The following is a 20055-nucleotide window of genomic DNA, read 5'->3' on the forward strand; positions in this document are numbered from 1 at the left end:
CCCTGTTACCTAGCAGTAAAATAGGTACCTGGGTGTTAGTCAGCTGTCACGGGCTGCTTCCTGGGGGTGGAGGCCTGGTCGAGGACCGGGCCGCGGGGACACTAAAAAGCCTCGAAATCATCTCAAGATAACCTCAAGATAGGATATCTTTGCCTATATGCCTATCCTGGCAATCCTGGGCTATCCTGCCTATCCTATTGAGGTCCATTCACCAATTTGGCAGTCCAAATAAATTTCCTTAAATCACACTAATTTTTAAACTGTGGTTGATAGCGTTAGAACTGCAGTGTTTTAATTTATAAAGAGATGTTTTAGACATAAAAACAATTTAGATACGTGAGGACAGGCTGACTTGAAGCGGGTCGAAATACCATGTCAATTCCTAGCAGAAACAATGGAAGTAGTGACGGAAAAGAGAAAAGATGCAAAGGTTTCTGAGGAAGGCTTAGATCCGATCATGTGACAATAAATACATAAAAGTCTTTCCTCTTAGCAACTGCAAGGGTTCTGGTAGACGGGAATCTACCCAACAATATCTTAGATGTAGTTTTAAACTACTTGCAGAGTACCTAAGGGGAGTGTGACATCTATTTTGAATATGTAAATATTTTTTTTATATAAAGATGCCCAGATGATGTTTACAGGACAGATGACATGTCGCTGAGATGCCAGGGATGCTGGTGTTATCTTAGGTAAGATAACACACAACAATCCACCTTTTTTCATTTTTATTTGTGGCTTTCATCAATCCTTTTTCAAGATCACTCTTCACTTTCATTTTTCACAGGATAAGATGACTTCTGACTCCTGTTAGCAGACTGAGATCTTTCCCCTTTCCCTAATAGTTTACCCTGGAATAAGACCACTCATGGGCTTCCAACCAGATATCCAGTTATTGCTGGGTGAACAGGGGCGACCAGTGAAGGAATGTTGCCCAGTCAATCCTCCCTGTCCAGGGCTCGAACCTTGCCGAAAGCGTTTGCACTCCGCTACGAGGCTAGTTAGTTCACCCACACACACACAGTCTCTCTCTCTCTCTCTCTCTCTCTCTCTCTCTCTCTCTCTCTCTCTCTCTCTCTCTCTCTCTCTCTCTCTCTCTCTCTCTCTCTCTCTCTCTCTCTCTCTCTCACACACACACACATATCTTCCTCCTTATTTCACCCCTTCCTGCTACATCTTTCCCTCATGTTTCTCATTCCCATATGAAGAACATGTTCCTCTCTTCCTTCCCTTCCCTCCGCCTCTTCCTGCCTCTCCCACCTCTCTCTCAGCGCTCTGGGGGACCTGTACATTCAGACCCATAAACATCCCGAGGAAACTCGCAAATACCACATAAACAATGCAAGTTTGTGGCTGGAATTTGGGTGAGCAAGGAAGATACGGAGAGAGAGAGAGAGAGAGAGAGAGAGAGAGAGAGAGAGAGAGAGAGAGAGAGAGAGAGAGAGAGAGAGAGAGAGAGAGAGAGAGAGAGAGAGACAAAGGGAAGAGAATGACGGAGGAGAGGCAGTGGAGGGGACGAGAACAAGGGGTAAGGGGAAGAGAATAACGGAGGAGAGGCAGTGGAGGGGACGAGAACAAGGGGTAAGGGGAAGAGAATAACGGAGGAGAGGCAGTGGAGGGGACGAGAACAAGGGGTAAGAGGAGACAGCAGTCGACCAACTCTCATTCCTGACGCGGTAATGACACAGGAGACAAGTGGGAAAAGTAGTTGTGGGTCTTTCAGTTGGTGTGAACTAGGTGGTGAGTGTGTCCAGAGGGCCTCTGCTAGAAGGGCCTTCAAGGACCTCTGCTAGAAGGCCCTTCAAGGGCCTCTGCTAGAAGGCCCTTCAAGGGCAAAACGCATCAAGAGGACCTGCTGTTAGATGGCCCCCTTGTGTCACAGGGGGCCATAGTGTCAAGAGGACCTGCTGTTAGATGGCCCCCTTGTGTCACAGGGGGCCATAGTGTCAAGAGGACCTGCTGTTAGATGGCCCCCTTGTGTCACAGGGGGCCATAGTGTCAAGAGGACCTGCTGTTAGATGGCCCCCTTGTGTCACAGGGGGCCATAGTGTCAAGAGGACCTGCTGTTAGATGGCCCCCTTGTGTCACAGGGGGCCATAGTGTCAAGAGGACCTGCTGTTAGATGGCCCCCTTGTGTCACAGGGGGCCATAGTGTCAAGAGGACCTGCTGTTAGATGGCCCCCTTGTGTCACAGGGGGCCATAGTGTCAAGAGGGACCCCCACATCAAGAGCATGGTCCACAGGCCAAGAGAGCGTGCATCAAGACTCAAGTGAGCGTTGGATCAGAGTGAGTGGTGCCACTCTGTGTTCCAGTCACGACAATCTGCGCTGCCTCCACAGTTACCATTATTGCTGAAGTGACTCGTGCTGAAGTGACCTCGTGCTGAAGTGACCTCGTGCTGAAGTGACTCATGCATGTTAGTGGCACTCATGCCAGTGCCACTAACCTCCACTAGGGGTGAGGTTAGTGGCACTGGCTCTCTCCTGCACCACACTAGGGGTAGATTAGTGGCACTGGCTCTCTCCTGCACCACACTAGGGGGTAGATTAGTGGCACTGGCTCTCTCCTGCACCACACTAGGGGTAGATTAGTGGCACTGGCTCTCTCCTGCACCACACTAGGGGTAAATTAGTGGCACTGGCTCTCTCCTGCACCACACTAGGGGTAGATTAGTGGCACTGGCTCTCTCCTGCACCACACTAGGGGTAGATTAGTGGCACTGGCTCTCTCCTGCACCACACTAGGGGTAGATTAGAGGCACTGGCTCTCTCCTACACCACACTAGGGGTAGATTAGTGACACTGGCTCTCTCCTACACCACACTAGGGGTAGATTAGTGACACTGGCTCTCTCCTACACCACACTAGGGGTAGATTAGTGGCACTGGCTCTCTCCTGCACCACACTAGGGGTAGATTAGTGGCACTGGCTCTCTCCTACACCACACTAGGGGTAGATTAGTGGCACTGGCTCTCTCCTGCACCACACTAGGGGTAGATTAGTGACACTGGCTCTCTCCTGCACCACACTAGGGGTAGATTAGTGACACTGGCTCTCTCCTACACCACACTAGGGGTAGATTAGTGGCACTGGCTCTCTCCTGCACCACACTAGGGGTAGATTAGTGACACTGGCTCTCTCCTGCACCACACTAGGGGTAGATTAGTGGCACTGGCTCTCTCCTGCACCACACCAGGGGAACACTACTGACGCTAACTGCACAGTACCCTGCACTCTACCCAACTGCATGACCAACTTCCCTCTACAACCTTCCAAGAAGTACAGTTGTCTCTGCAACAAATCTTGCAAGCAGTCAATTGCACGGTATCATTAGCCTAATGGCGACTCCTCCATCAGAGCGCAGGTGAGTGAAAGACCGAGGGACACACGCGAACTGGGAATTACCTCCACAACACTGTCTCAGCCAAGAGTTCTTGAGCCAGTACAATACAGTGATTAGGTATCTTTTTCTCAGCTCCTCCGAGGTACTTCAACACGGGAAAAGCTTTCTTGCAATGGTGATGTTGTAAAGGGGGGATTGTATCTTGTTTTTTTTTTCTCGTAAACATATGAGCGGAATACAGTGTTAGTTGGTGAAGTACAAATATAGTGTAATGATGTAATGGTCATCACTATCAGTGTCTGATGATGATACACCATCGTCACTCTGAGAGTGTGATGGTGATAGAGCGTGGCACCTGGGCAGAGTGTGAGTAGCTGAGTGTTCACGCTTTACTCAGCTGAGAAGGGTGCCATTCTCAGCTAAGTAAGCTGCCAATCTCAGCTGAGTAAGCTGCCAGTCTCAGCTGAGTAAGCTGCCATTCTCAGCTGAGTAAGCTGCCATTCTCAGCTGAGTAAGCTGCCATTCTCAGCTGAGTAAGCTGCCATTCTCAGCTGAGTAAGCTGCCATTCTCAGCTGAGTAAGCTGCCATTCTCAGCTGAGTAAGCTGCCATTCTCAGCTAAGTAAGCTGCCATTCTCAGCTGAGTAAGCTGCCATTCTCAGCTCCTGGAGCTCGACATAAGAGGCCACTCAGAGACCTTACAACGACACGCTCAGGAGGGGGGGGGAGAGGTTATATATCGCTCTTACACGTGTGTGTGTGTTTGTTTGTTTGTTTAGAACATGTATACATGTGTGTTTGTCAGTATCATGTACTCCAAGCACATGTTTCCTAAAACCGTTCCCATTAGTTGAATTTATATAGTATTATAGAGTGTTCCCTCTCCACCCATTAATTCCACCCTTCCTCCCCCCCCCCTCAGCGTCACCCATCATCACCCATTTTCCCACCACCCCCCATTCCTCCCCCTTCCCCATCGTGGGGTGGTGGTGGAACCAGCCGTCAAGCCGTCAAGACGGGCGGTGGGTGAAGATTTACTGGGTCAAGCGACGAGTGTGGAGGCATCTTAAATGCTTAAAGATAAGGTAAGGATGGCTGTTAGCGGAGACGCCGCCAGGGAGAGAGAGAGAGAGAGAGAGAGAGAGAGAGAGAGAGAGAGAGAGAGAGAGAGAGAGAGAGAGAGAGAGAGAGAGAGAGAGAGAGAGAGAGAGAGAGAGAGAGAGACAGAGAGAGAGAGAGACAGAGAGAGAGACAGAGAGAGAGAGACAGAGAGAGAGAGACAGAGAGAGAGAGACAGAGAGAGAGACAGAGAGAGAGAGACAGAGAGAGAGAGACAGAGACAGAGACAGAGAGAGAGAGAGAGAGAGAGAGAGAGAGAGAGAGAGAGAGAGAGAGAGACAGACAGAGAGAGAGACAGAGAGAGAGACAGACAGAGAGAGACACAGAGACAGAGACAGAGAGAGAGACAGACAGACAGACAGACAGACAGAGAGATGTCAAACTCAAACGCCACACACACAAACGCAAATGACATAAGAAAAATATCAAATTCTTAGAAAATTGAGTTCTCGTCACGATCACATAAGAGAAACAAAACACGATCATACGTTGCTTCCTGGTCGTTCTAGGCGCACGACTGGCCAACACAAACCACCTGATGAATCAACCGGCAGTGAAAGAAGGAAAAAACAAAAAAACAGGCATAAACAAAAACTCACACCCTAGAAGTGACTCGAACCCATACTGCCAGGAGCACTCTGCAACTGGCGTACAGGACACCTTAACCACTCGACCACCACTCGGCTACCATCATCTTTTGTCCAGTCGTGATGGTCGAGTGGTTAAGGTGTCCTGTACACTAGTTGCAGAGTGCTCCTGGCAGTATGGGTTCGAGTCACTTCTGGGGTGTGAGTTTTCAGTTATCTATAATATATATATATATATATATATATATATATATATATATATATATATATATATATATATATATATATATATATATATATATTGGGAGAAATTGATTTTAATCGAAAAAAAATCACCTTACATTTTCTGGTGCTGTTCAATAAATTCAATAAATACAATAGATACAATAAATACAATAGATACAATAAATACAATAGATACAATAGATACAATAAATACAATAACTACAATGAATACAATAAGCTATAATTGTACAGTGCCAGTTTGTAATGCTACGCAATATGGTGCGGAAATATGATGCCTCGGTACCCCCTCCCCCCGTGAGCGATATTCCCTGCTCACAATACTGTGTGAGAGAATACTGTGCTATCTTCCTCCTCCTCTGTGAGCGATATTACCCTTCAGGGTTAACAGATCACAGTAATCTACGGTGCTCGGCTAAGTCATTTTAGTGACGGCTAAAGCTTAGTTATTCATTGTTGTCGTGATGTCCTTAGTGTGTGTGTGTGGGTGGGGGGGGGGGGAGTGTGTGTGTGTGTGTGTGTGTGTGTGTGTGTGTGTGTGTGTGTGTGTGTGTGTGTGTGTGTGTGTGTGTGTGTGTGTGTGTGTGTGTGTGTATGTGTATTTACTATTTACTATTTGTGTCTGCAGAACCGAGCTATTAGCTCTTGGACCCCGCCATTCTAACCAATCTACTTTTCTTCTACTATATCTACTACATATATTTCTCTCTAACACACACACCCCCAGGAAGCAGCCCGTAGCAGCTGTCTAACTACCAGGTACTTATTTACTGCTAGGTGAACAGGAGCATCAGGGGTGAAAGATACTCTGGCCATTTGTTTTCATCTCCACCGGGGATCGAACTTGGAACCGCAGGACTACGAATACCACCACCACCACCACCACCACCATCAACCATCACCACCATCACCATCACCACCAATCACCACCACCATCACCACAATCACACACAAAAACATAACCCCAAACCCTTTTTTCCTCACTAGTTAAGAAACACAAGAAAATTCAGAATTTCAACAAAACTCCACAAACTGTGGACTATATATATTTTCGTTCATTTTCCTGGATGATAAAACCTTTAAGTAAATCCTTTAAAAACACCTCTACATTTTTTTTAATGAATTGCAATAGAGCAGCTGCGAGGGAATAGCCAATTGTTGCAAATTATTAGCTGAAGTTGTGAGACAAAATTGTATGCAATTTACATGAAGAGCAAATATAAATACAATTTATATATAAACATTTGAATCAATTAAGCTGTGGAGCTGTTCAAAATCCCCTTCTCTCTCCCCCCAATATTAAATAAGAATAAAAAGATAATTCTCATAAATTTTTTCCTTTCCAAATATTTAAACAGGCGTAGCTGGGGAGCCAATGTCAAAAATGTTGAGAAAATCATTATGTCACTGTCATACGCTGTTCTTTATTGAATTTTAAAGAACCTCCTCCCTCCACTCCTTCCCGGGGCATGCCTATGTTCGTCCCAAACCCCAGACCAGTCACCCTGAAAAATTGGCTGAGACTAGCCATAAGCATCTGAGCCTCCAACCTTGTACAGAAAGACAAGATAAATAAATCAAGAGGGTTTTACAATTAACATTTTCATTCTAGCTTTAGTAAAAACAAAACCCAAACAGATTACGCGCTTGAAATAAAGACAATACCCCGCAAGCTTGATGTATGTATGCATTCATACATACCACTACGTTTATACATTTCCAGTCTCTATGTGTATACTGACATGTATACACAAGAGGCAATGTATACTGACATTTCTTGCCTTTGTGCCAGTATTCATTTCCAGCGTATGTGCAAGTGTATACATGTCGAGTATATTTTTCCATAATACGTGGTGGTATACATATCCAGCAGGTGTATTTGTAACATAAGAGCCACACCCAAGCTTATTTCTCTCCCTTTTTAATCCTTAAAGCAGAGCACACAGCTGTTGACGGTCACCTGTTGCTGCCTGCACCTGTTCTCTGTTGTGTCTTCCTCCTGTTTGTCACCCGAACCCTGTTGTCTGTTTCTGCCTCGTATCCTGTTGCTGTTCGTACCTGTTGTCTGTTGCTGTTTGTATCCTGTTGTCTGTTTCTGCCAGTATCCTGTTGTCTTTTGCTGTTCGTACCTGTTTTCTGTTGCTGTTTGTATCCTGTTGTCTGTTTCTGCCAGTATCCTGTTGTCTGTTGCTGTTCGTACCTATTGTCTGTTACTGTTTGTACCCTGTTGTCTGTTGCTGTTCATACCTGTTGTCTGTTACTGTTTGTACCCTGTTGTCTGTTTCTGCCAGTATCCTGTTGTCTGTTGTTGTTCGTACCTGTTGTCTGTTTCTGCCAGTATCCTGTTGTCTGTTTCTGCCAGTATCCTGTTGTCTGTTGCTGTTCATACCTGTTGTCTGTTACTGTTTGTACCTGTTGTCTGTTACTGCCAGTATCCTGTTGTCTGTTACTGCCTAGTATCCTGTTGTCTGTTACTGCCTCGTATCCTGTTGTCTGTTACTGCCTCCTATCCTGTTGTCTGTTACTGCCTCGTATCCTGTTGTCTGTTACTGCCTCCTATCCTGTTGTCTGTTACTGCCTCCTATCCTGTTGTCTGTTACTGTTTGTACCCGTTTATCGGCTACTAATATATATCATGTCTTTGTTGTTCTACACAAAACTATTTCTACCTGGAAACTTCTTAACGCGAAGACGTGGAGAAATCCACAAGGGCCGTGACGAGGATTCGAACCTGCGTCTGTATGTGTGTGTGGTTTTTATTTGCATCTGTTTAGTCACGAAGACGTGTTTAGTGTCCCAGACCCGAACCAGCGTCATTCTAAACAAATCTGAGAAAAATGACGAGAAATAATATATATAAATGGGAACTTATAAGTCATTGCAAAGTAGGTTAAGACATGTCTCCTCTCTCTCTGTATTTCTTTACTTCTCTCTCTCTCTCTCTCTCTCTCTCTCTCTCTCTCTCTCTCTCTCTCTCTCTCTATGACACTATAGCAGTGGTCGGTACGTCTACAATTCAATACTTGTATTCCATAGCTTTCTACAACACCATAGGAGAGTTCCATAATAATCTACAACACCGTAACAGTGATTGATAACAACCTACAACACTCTATCAGTGATCTACACAATTCTACAGCAGAGAAAACACAAGATCTTCAAGATAGCAAGATAACAAATCTTAAAAACTACATGAGCCACAGATGGCGTGTGTGATCTTGAAGATACCGTTGGTTATATCACGGCTATAAGGCATATAGAGATATATACACGTGGGGCCCGTTATATCCCGTCGGGAGAGATATATCTGTTTGCGTCAAGCAAACAGAAGCAGAGCCTTGAAGCAGCTCAGATCCCAGTGCTTCATCCTGCAAGGTAATCCCGCCCCCCGTTACCGTGATGAACAGCATGGGTTTCCGTCTTCTGGTGAGAGAGAGAGAGAGAGAGAGAGAGAGAGAGAGAGAGAGAGAGAGAGAGAGAGAGAGAGAGAGAGAGAGAGAGAGAGAGAGAGAGAGAGAGAGTTAGAGAGTGAGAGAGAAGACAGAGAGAGAGAGAGAGAGAGAGAGAGAGAGAGTTAGAGAGAGTTAGAGAGAGTTAGAGAGAGTTTGAGAGAGTTAGAGAGTGAGACAGAGACAAAAAGACAGAGAGAGAGAGAGAGAGAGAGAGAGACAGAGAGAGACAGCACTACCCCCATATAGCCAACATCTAAGAGTCCTCACCCCGCGTTACACGACGCTCGTTAGAATAACGCAATGGCCAGACTTACGCGCCAAGCAAATGGTAAATTAAATTGCTAATTGTGTCCAACTGTTGTGTGTTTGGGTCCATTACACAGCGGCCATGATTGTGGTGTCTGAGGCCACTATCTGTTCTCCAATTAACAAAACAATTACTGTTTCACATTTTAGTGTGTGTGTTTTTTTGGCGAGAATTTATGGTCACTATCTAATGCAGATGTTAGTTTGATAATAATAATTTGCTTTGATTATTGTTAAGTCGTTGTATCTATGGATATGAGTACTGTTATTAGTTCTGTGAACACTTAATGATTCAGTCTATATCAGTACGGAAATGGGACAATTATCAGTCAAGCAGAATAATTCTGAATTCAAGCAATTATCAGCCAATGAGTCCTCAGAACAATTGAAGGTAGACTATGGGGTAGTTTAGACTCTCTCTCTCTCTCTCTCTCTCTCTCTCTCTCTCTCTCTCTCTCTCTCTCTCTCTCTCTCTCTCTCTCTCTCTCTCTCTCTCTCTCTCTCTCTCATGTCTCCTCTGCGAAGAGGCGAAGTATTAGTTCCTCACAAGTGATAAAGATTCAGTAAAGGTCTAAAAGGGACTATAATAAAGAAGTTGTGACAGTTATTGGACACAAACACCAGCTCACACACTCACACACACACACACACACACACACACACACACACACACACACACACACACACACACACACACACACAGTTGAGAGGCGGGACCGAAGCGCCAAAGCTCAACCCCCGCAAGCACAAATAGGTGAGTACACACACACACACACACACACACATACACACACACACACACACACACACACACACACACACACACACTACCCGGAGAAGATCATCTGGGAACCAACTCTTCGCCCCTGTTCACTCAGCAGTAACTGTGGACCTGGGATTAAAGCCGATTGACGAGTTGTGTTGCAGGAAAACTAGTCCAAAAAGGCTTGCAACGAGCTAAGTGAATGCAACACTCTCATCCTACAAGCAGGAGACAGGTGTCCTCTACACCTGTATCCACCTTTGTAAACAAAATTAAAGAGAGAGAGAGAGAGAGAGAGAGAGAGAGAGAGAGAGAGAGAGAGAGAGAGAGAGAGAGAGAGAGAGAGAGATTGAGTGGGCGAGGAACAGGGAGAATGGCAGATAGAAAGAAAGTTGGAAGATAAAACTCGTCAAATAACAACTCCACTTGGGATCATGGAGGCAGAAATCAGCTGTTATATGTAAACAATTGCCCCCCAGCCAGTCAGCTGTTGCATGTAAACAATTGCCCCCCAGCCAGTCAGCTGTTGTATGTAAACAATTGCCCCCCAGCCAGTCAGTCAGCTGTTGTATGTAAACAATTGCCCCCAGCACCCCCCCAAGCAGCCAGTCAGCTACAGCAGGATGAACCCACCGCCCTGAGCACCAGTCAGTTGACTGTTGCAACAGTCAGCAACTCACCAAGCAGCAAAGAGTCGGATTTAATTGGCTTTTAACACTTTTCACGCTCTTAGTCACTCTGCACCGAGACGTCTCTGTCACTCTTTACCAAGCACAGATGTTGAGAGCTGAGGGGAAGGTGAGGGAGGGGGGAGTGGTGAGGGAGAGGTGAGGGAGTGAGAGGTGAGGGAGGGAGGGAGGGAGGGAGAGGTCAGGAGGCATGAAAGGCAAAAGTTAGGATAAGAGTTTGCATTTTCCGGAGATATTGGCATACCTGCGTGTTTGTGTGTGTGTGTTTGTGTGTTTGTGATGTGTGTGTGTGTGTGTGTGTGTGTGTGTGTGTGTGTGTGTGTGTGTGTGTGTACTCACCCACCTAGTACTCACCTCGTTGTGTTTGCGGGGGTTGAGCTCTGGCTCTTTGGTCCCGCCTCTCAACCGTGTGTGTGTGTGTGTGTGTGTACTCACCTATTTGTGCTTGCGGGGGTTGATCTTTGGCTCTTTGGTCCCGCCTCTCAACTGTCAATCAACTTGTGTACAGATTCCTGAGGTGTGTGTGTGTGTGTGTGTGTGTGTGTGTGTGTGTGTGTGTGTGTGTGTGTGTGTGTGTGTGTGTGTCCAACCACAACGCCGACTGCCGACGATTATTCAGCCTCCAGAAAGTAACTCTCAAATACCCATTTATGGCTAGGTAAACAGATGCATGAGGTGAAAGAAAACGATGCCAACTCGTTTTCCGCTCTTGGCTTTCAATCATGAGACGTACGACTGGGCATCAAAGTAGTGTACTCCTTGAATACGGATTCCCCTCCCCCCCCCCCCTTCCATCTCTCTCTCTGTCTCTCTCTCCTTCTCTCTATTCCACTCTATTTCTCTCACTCGCGAGACATCAAGAGTCTTTTCATCTTCCTAAGACTCTTCCTCTTGTAACAACAGTTACAACAGAGTAATTTGAACACCTAGAGTAACTATAGTTACTAAATCCGACTAAAAGAAAAGTCGGATTTAAATCGGAAAAATTTAGTCGGAAAAGACTAAATCCGCTCAACGGTAATTCTGAACCGCCAGAAACATTTCCACTGCCGTCTATAAGCCGACCACAGTACTGTCATACTGCATTCTGTCTACAATACAGTTCTTGACGGGGGGCTGGCCTGACTGTCAGTCGACTCTGCGCGTCTACCTTCAATTAGAACCAAAAATATTTCTCTTGCTCACCAGCCCAGCAAATCGGCAGTTCCATTTGCGCTTCGCGCTTCTCATCTTTTCCAACCCCTTCTCCACTGCCAATATACACAAGTCGGGGTTTATTTTTCCACGTGTCAGAGGGCTTCAAAAGAGTGTGACGAGGTATACCCACACTATCCTTCCCTTCCCTTCCCTTCCTTTCTCTTCCCTTTTCTTTCCCTTCCCTTCGTCACAACACCCTATACCCTTCCCTTACCTTCGTCACAACACCCTATACCCTTACCTTACCTTCGTCACAACACCCTATACCCTTACCTTACCTTCGTCACAACACCCTATACCCTTCCCTTACCTTCGCCACAACACCCTATACCCTTCCCTTACCTTCGTCACAACACCCTATACCCTTCCCTTACCTTCGTCACAACACCCTATACCCTTCCCTTACCTTCGTCACAACACCCTATACCCTTCCCTTACCTTCGTCACAACACCCTATACCCTTCCCTCTATATACCCATTTTCTTGTTTAGGGCTTCTATTCCTCTAACTAGTGTCCTTGCATCTTGGTTTAATTGGAAGTGGATTTCTCCAAATGTCATCTTTATTCGAGGTAAACTAAAATAAATAATTAACTTTAGAATGTATTAGACTTATTATAAATTAACCCAACGTTTCGAACCTACATGGTTCATTCTCAAGTGATGGGACTGTACTGGGCGTATTTTTAATACGCCCAGTACATAATAGAGGAAAAGCTGATGCACAAACTTGGAAGCTCATCTAGGTGCGTACATCTAGCAGAGTACAAGAGTACAGAGTACAATCACTCATACCACATACACCAGCTTCTGAAGAAAACTGGCAAGATAAGGAAAGATAACACGTCCTGCATCTTGCAAGAAGGTAGAGCATGTTGCATGAAGAAAACTGGAGACGTAGGTTTACTGCTCGAAACACTCTCCTTAGTGCAAGGAAAGTGGGGAAGACAGACGTAATAAAAAGCTAAATATTAGAAGTTAATTCAATTAAAGTCTTAACTGAGACAATAAGGTTAAAGGTCACTGTATCAGAGAGCCAACACAAGGAAGGCGGGGCTCAGGAGCTTGCTCTCGATCTCCAAGTATATTTAGGTGAAGACACACAGGTGTTAACACATACAGGCGCAGTATAGACCAGTCCACACACATACACACGTGAACATACACACAAACACACATATGCGCACATGAGTACACATACACACAAACACACATATGGACACATGAGTCCACATACACACAAACACACATATGGACACATGAGTCCACATACACACAAACACACATATGGACACATGAGTCCACATACACACAAACACACATATGGACACATAAGTCCACATACACACAAACACACATATGCGCACATGAGTCCACATACACACAAACACACATATGGACACATGAGTCCACATACACACAAACACACATATGGGCACATAAGTCCACATACACAAACTCACAGACATTAATCAATGTCATGCCAATGAACACTTGGAGGAAAAGAAGGTCAACAGAACACAGAAGAAATATAAAAACCAGAGAACGCATCAGAAATATTGCAGGAACAACCGTGGACATTTTCAAGAGGAAACTAGATTGTTTCCTTCAAGGAGTGCCGGACCAACCGGGCTGTGGTGGGTATGTGGGCCTGCGGGCCGCTCCAAGCAACAGCCTGGTGGACCAAATTCTCACAAGTCAAGGCCGGGCTTGGGGAGTAGAAGAACTCCCAGAACCCCATCAACCAGGTATATGTGGGCCTGCGGGGCCGCTCCAAGCAACAGCCTGGTGGACCAAGCTCTCACAAGTCGAGCCTGGCCTCGGGCCGGGCTTGGGGAGTAGAAGAACTCCCAGAACCCCATCAACCAGGTATATGTGGGCCTGCGGGCCGCTCCAAGCAACAGCCTGGTGGACCAAACTCTCACAAGTCGAGCCTGGCCTCGGGCCGGGCTTGGGGAGTAGAAGAACTCCCAGAACCCCATCAACCAGGTATATGTGGGCCTGCGGGGCCGCTCCAAGCAACAGCCTGGTGGACCAAGCTCTCACAAGTCGAGCCTGGCCTCGGGCCGGGCTTGGGGAGTAGAAGAACTCCCAGAACCCCCATCAACCAGGTATATGTGGGCCTGCGGGCCGCTCCAAGCAACAGCCTGGTGGACCAAGCTCTCACAAGTCGAGCCTGCCCTCGGGCCGGGCTTGGGGAGTAGAAGAACTCCCAGAACCCCATCAACCAGGTAACCAATGGGAATCACAACTTTTGAGATAAAAAATATAAAAATAAAGAGTTATTATTAATTAGTTTTCCTGGTTTATAGTGAGGAGGATTTGAAAGGTCATGGCAGTGGTTTTGAACGATTGAGGTCTGGGATTCTGAGACAAAAAAACTAGAAAAACAAGAGGGAGCCGGTCGGCCGAGCGGACAGCACGCTGGACTTGTGATCTTGTGGTCCCGGGTTCGATCCCGGGCGCCGGCGAGAAACAGAAACAGTTTCTTTCACCCTATGCCCCTGTTACCTAGCAGTAAAATAGGTACCTGGGTGTTAGTCAGCTGTCACGGGCTGCTTCCTGGGGGTGGAGGCCTGGTCGAGGACCGGGCCGCGGGGACACCAAAGCCCCGAAATCATCTCAAGATAACAAGAATAATCAGATAATGAAACATGGCACGCCACGACCGTAGACTTTATCGCATAACTCGATACATTCCTAAGGCATTTACGAATTAATTTAGAGGTAATATTTGCAACGTTTGCGAGCAGGAACTGAGACACATTGCCCAATATTACACGCTCGCACGCACACAGCGTGCGAGCCAGGCCAGCGTTGCAGAGGGGGCCTCGCGGTTGAGTGGACAACGTTCGGGAGTCGTAGTCCTAAGGGCCCTGGTTCGATCCCCGGCAGAGATGGAAACAAATGGAACCAAGTTTCTTTCACCCTGATGGGCCTATTCACCTAGCAGTAAATAGGTACCTGAGAGTTAGACAGCTGTTACGGTGTGTGTGTATGTGTACTCACCTAGTTGTACTCACCTAATTGTGTTTGCGGGGGTTGAGCTCTGGTTCTTTGGTCCCGCCTCTCAACCGTCAATCAACTGATGTACAGATTCCTGAGCCTACTGGGCTCTGTCATATCTACATTTGAACGTGTGTGTGTGTGTGTGTGTGTGTGTGTGTGTGTGTGTGTGTGTGTGTGTGTGTGTGTGTGTGTGTGTGTGTGTGTGTGTGTGTTTTCATATCTTCCATGTGCTCGTACTTCGATCTTTTACGTACGTTGTGAATTTGTTCTCTTCTGCTCTGTGAGAGAGAGAGAGAGAGAGAGAGAGAGAGAGAGAGAGAGAGAGAGAGAGAGAGAGAGAGAGAGAGAGAGAGAGAGAGAGAGAGAGAGAGAGAGAGACAGAGACAGAGACAGGGAGAGAGACAGAGAGAGAGAGAGAGAGAGAGAGAGAGAGAGAGAGAGAGAGAGAGAGAGAGAGAGAGAGAGAGAGAGAGAGAGAGAGAGAGAGAGAGAGAGAGAGAGAGACAGAGAGAGGCAGACAGAGACAGACAGACAAACTGCGGAAGAAGGTAATAGGATTACGAAAGAGGATTACGACAAACGCGAGTAGGAATGGAGAGAGGCAGCGCGGGCCTTGGGAATGACGGGAGTGGAGGCTGAAAGAGAATAATTATGTATGGAGGGAAAGCAGAAGGTGTTTGGGATATTAGTGAAGGGAGAGTGCAAGATGGAAGGTGCTGAGTGAATGGTGAGGTGCTGAGTGAATGCTGAGGTGCTGAGTGAATGCTGAGGTGCTGAGTGAATGGTGGAGGTAACGATTGTAAGGGGTTGACCAGTCCACACACTAGAAGTTGAAGGGACGACGACGTTTCGGTCCGTCCTGGACCATTCTCAAGTTGATTGTGACATACTCAAGTCACAATCGACTTGAGAATGGTCCAGGACGGACCGAAACGTCGTCGTCCCTTCAACTTCTAGTGTGTGGTCTGGTCAACATACTTCAGCCACGTTATTGTGACTCATCGCCTGCAGATTGTAAGGGGGTAAGATAAGGGTGGTTGGGGGGAGAGGCTATTAAACCCATTACGCTGCCTAATGGATGTTAAAACTATAGGGGTTCGCCCTTCCTGTCAAACCAAAATGAAGTATATAGACTATCACAAACATCGTAGTGGGCATCTATCTATCTATCTATTTGGACTATCACAAACAATGGGCCTCGTAGCCTGGTGGATAGCGCGCAGGATTCGTAATTCTGTGGCGCGGGTTCGATTCCCGCACGAGGCAGAAACAAATGGGCAAAGTTTCTTTCACCTTGAATGCCCCTGTTACCTAGCAGTAAATAGGTACCTGGGAGTTAGTCAGCTGTCACGGGCTGCTTCCTGGAGGTGGAGGCCTGGTCGAGGACCGGGCCGCGAGGACACTAAAAAGCCCCGAAATCATCTCAAGATAACCTCAAGATAACATAACACTTCACCACATCAAACCAACAGTCACCATCGACTACATCGCTCCCCAATAAGTGTAAACTCACATATTTACATATCTCTCACATATATATATTTAGCGGTTAACGTATTTCAAAGTTATCACAATTGATGTGAAATCTTTATAATTTACTGGAAACTGTTACAATAAAGGATATTTTTTCTCTATTTTTTTTAACTGATAATTTTTTTTAAATTTTCTTGGAAAATGTTTAAATTTGTACCAATTTTATTGAAAATTTTCTAAATTTATACAAATGTTCTTGAAACAGCCGAAATTTTTACAAATTTAATTGAATAATGTATATACAATTTCACAAATTTTCTTTAAATATTGATAAATTTTCAAAACTTTTCTTGAAAATGTATACATTTTCAACAAATTTTCTTAAACAAATTTTAAAAAATGTCCACAAATTTAATTGAAAAAATGTATACATTTTCACAAATTTTACTGAAAATTTGTAAAAATTTCACGAATTTACTGGAAAGAAGGATAAATGTTAACACATTTCCAACTAGCTGGTTGGAAATATGCCACCACCGTCTAGTGCCACTCTAGACCCCCCTCTATTATCTAAAGGCACTCTAGATAGATGTACTCTGGACTCCTCTATTGTCTACCAATCAGGAGAATCAAGCCAGAAACGGCTTAGGGATGACACTAAATTAGGATTTGTTTCCTTGAAATCAGCCAATTCTACCTGATCGTTGCTTAGTTGGCCGAGTAAGACATGTATGATAACTACACGCACACACACACACACACACACACACACACACACACACACACACACACACACACACACACACACACACGCACACACACACACACACACACACACACACACACACACACACACACACACACACACACGCACACACACGCACACACACGCACACACACACACACACGCACACACACGCACGTCGAGTGGTCGGAGCATACATGCAAAGGCGATATAAACGACCATTAACGACCCCTCACTTAATTAACCAAAAATTGCATCTCTGTCTGGCTTCACACAAAAATATGTTTCAATTACTGTTAAATTCTTTATCCCGGTATCATAGTCTCTTTTTGGATTCCTCGTCTTGTTGGATTCCTCGTCTTGTTGGATTCCTCGTCTTGTTGGATTCCTCGTCTTGTTGGATTCCTCGTCTTGTTGGATTCCTTGTCTTGTTGGATTCCTTCTCTTGTTGGGTAAAAATTTCTTGATGAAATCTATCTTTTGCTACGTTATATCTCCTGTTGGATTCCATATCCTGTTGCATTCATCTTCTGTTGGATTCCGTCACTAGTCGGTCTTCAACTGGATGATGAAGCTGATGAGTTAACAAAAGCGTATGGTTTCTGGGGAGTTAATTCTAACCTTGGAATGGAAGTTGATCCAACAGCTTCGATGTTAGACAAATTGAAAGCTACTCTATTCCCCCCTATCAATCGCACCGTATCTATTCCATCTATCCTTATCAACACTGCTTATTCGGCGAATTATTATCCACACTATACCTATTCAGTCTATCAAGCATACTTATCTATCCACCTGTCACCCTCCCTCTCTCTCTCTCTCTCTCTCTCTCTCTCCACCAAACCTCCTTCACAAACCACATTCCGTGTCTTTGCGCTAAGACCCCGAGGAAAGAACGTGTTACCCCACTTACCTCGCTAAGGACGCTTCTCCTATCCGGTTACCACGCACATCTAACCCTTCCCCAGATGGCCCGCTTGCCTCCCTATTGCTGGGGTTGTGGGTCTCCTCACTTAGCGCAACCAGAAGCCGCAACTGTTTGTCTAAGGCCTGGATACCTGGCTGTGAATCCTCATTTGCATGAGAATTCCTTCCTATCTTCCTTATTCCTTCCTTTCTTTCTCATTCCTTCATTCTTCCTTCCATTCCCTACCTTCTTCTGTCTTTACCTCTCTCTCTCTCTCTCCACTTTCGTAAATAAATGGTCTCATCTCTTTAATTAAATAATCAATGTTACAAACTAATTATTCTATTAGTAAATTAAATCATACTCACCAGTTTACTTACTCATATTCATCAGATCACTTTACTCATATTGACCAATTCATTCAATTCATCAATTCACTCATTAAATTCATCAATTCACTTATTTAATTAAATAATCCATTCATTCAATTCACGAGTTCACTCACTAATTTAGTTTATTAATTGACTCTCTTGTTCAATTTACATATTAATTCACTCATACAATTTAACAATTGGCACGCCAACTCTCCTCACTATTCCCTCACAATCCTCACCACTCCCTCACCCTCCCTCCTACCTCATCATCCCCTCTCCATCCCTCACCATCTCACTCACCTTACTCTCACTATTCTCGCTTCAATATCTCACATTCCTATCTCCCTTTACACCATCCCTCTCCATCTCATCATGGGTCTCTCCTCACTATCACCTCACCATCTCTTCCTCCTCATTATCCCCTCATATTCCTTCCCCCTCTCACACTCTCCTCATAACTACACGAATAAAAATAACTTTGTATTATTCTCTACCTTAAAAGTATAACTTAATACCTACATTTATAAGTAACTTAACAACATTTACAAAAGTAACTTTGATGCATAGTTTGGAGTCGGTGCAACAAGTCGCTGAGAATTACCTCGTTAAGTTGCTGAAAAGTGTGCCATGTTGAGACAACTTTCTTAAGTTAACATTATGTTTAATTTGTTTGAGATCGGAGGCCAAACTTGGAACAAGTTAATTCAAATTCAAAACCCCAAAACAAATTAATTAGAATCCGATAGCGCGCGAGAGAGAGAAATAGATCTAAATCTAAAATAGATTAAGATTAAAACACACACACACACACACACACACACACACACACACACACACACACACACACACACACACACACACACACACACACACACACACACTCACACACCCACACACACCCACACACACACACCAGACAGTCCCAGTATGACTAATTGGCTCCTGTACAGAGTTTTGAGACTAAGTGAGATGGCTTTTATTTCCCAAGTTAGTGAAGAGAAGAGCTAATTGTGGCCAGAGTATTTTTACCAACCAACTTGAGGCCCTTCTTAAACTATTGCTCGATCTCACATTTATCTCTAATTGTGTGTAACATTTTAATATGTAACGTTTTATGTATGATTCCAACACCTGTAGATATATTATATATATATATATATATATATATATATATATATATATATATATATATATATATATATACGTGTATCTATCGCTATTTATGTCTAGTTGGATGTCTATCTGTGTCAATCTGTGTGTTTCTATGTCTCTGTCTCTTCCATTCTGTCTGTCTATCCATGTCTCTCTCTGGAGATAGGGGTGCATGAAAGGGGGAAGAGGCTGGAGAGAGAGAGAGAGAGAGAGAGAGAGAGAGAGAGAGAGAGAGAGAGAGAGAGAGAGAGAGAGAGAGAGAGAGAGAGAGAGAGAGAGAGAGAGAGAGACAGACAGACAGACAGACAGACAGACAGACAGACAGAGAGAGAGAGAGAGAGAGAGAGAGAGAGAGAGAGAGAGAGAGAGAGAGAGAGAGAGAGAGAGAGAGAGAGAGAGAGAGAGAGAGAGAGAGAGAGAGAGAGAGAGAGAGAGAGAGAGAGAGAGAGAGAGAGAGAGAGAGAGAGAGAGAGAGAGAGAGAGAGACAGAGAGAGAGAGACAGAGAGAGAGAGACAGAGAGAGAGAGAGAGAGAGAGAGAGAGACGTGTGAGTGCAGTAAAGGGGAGGAACAGAAACAAACAACATATGCTGTGAATGGCAAAAAGGAGAATGGACGATAATGGTCAGAAACTGGAAATATGAAGAACAAGCCATCAACATAAAAAAAGAGATATCAGCGAACCAATAAATTGCCATA

Source organism: Procambarus clarkii, chromosome 88 (genome assembly GCF_040958095.1).
Source record: "Procambarus clarkii isolate CNS0578487 chromosome 88, FALCON_Pclarkii_2.0, whole genome shotgun sequence".
Lineage (NCBI taxonomy): Eukaryota > Metazoa > Arthropoda > Malacostraca > Decapoda > Cambaridae > Procambarus > Procambarus clarkii.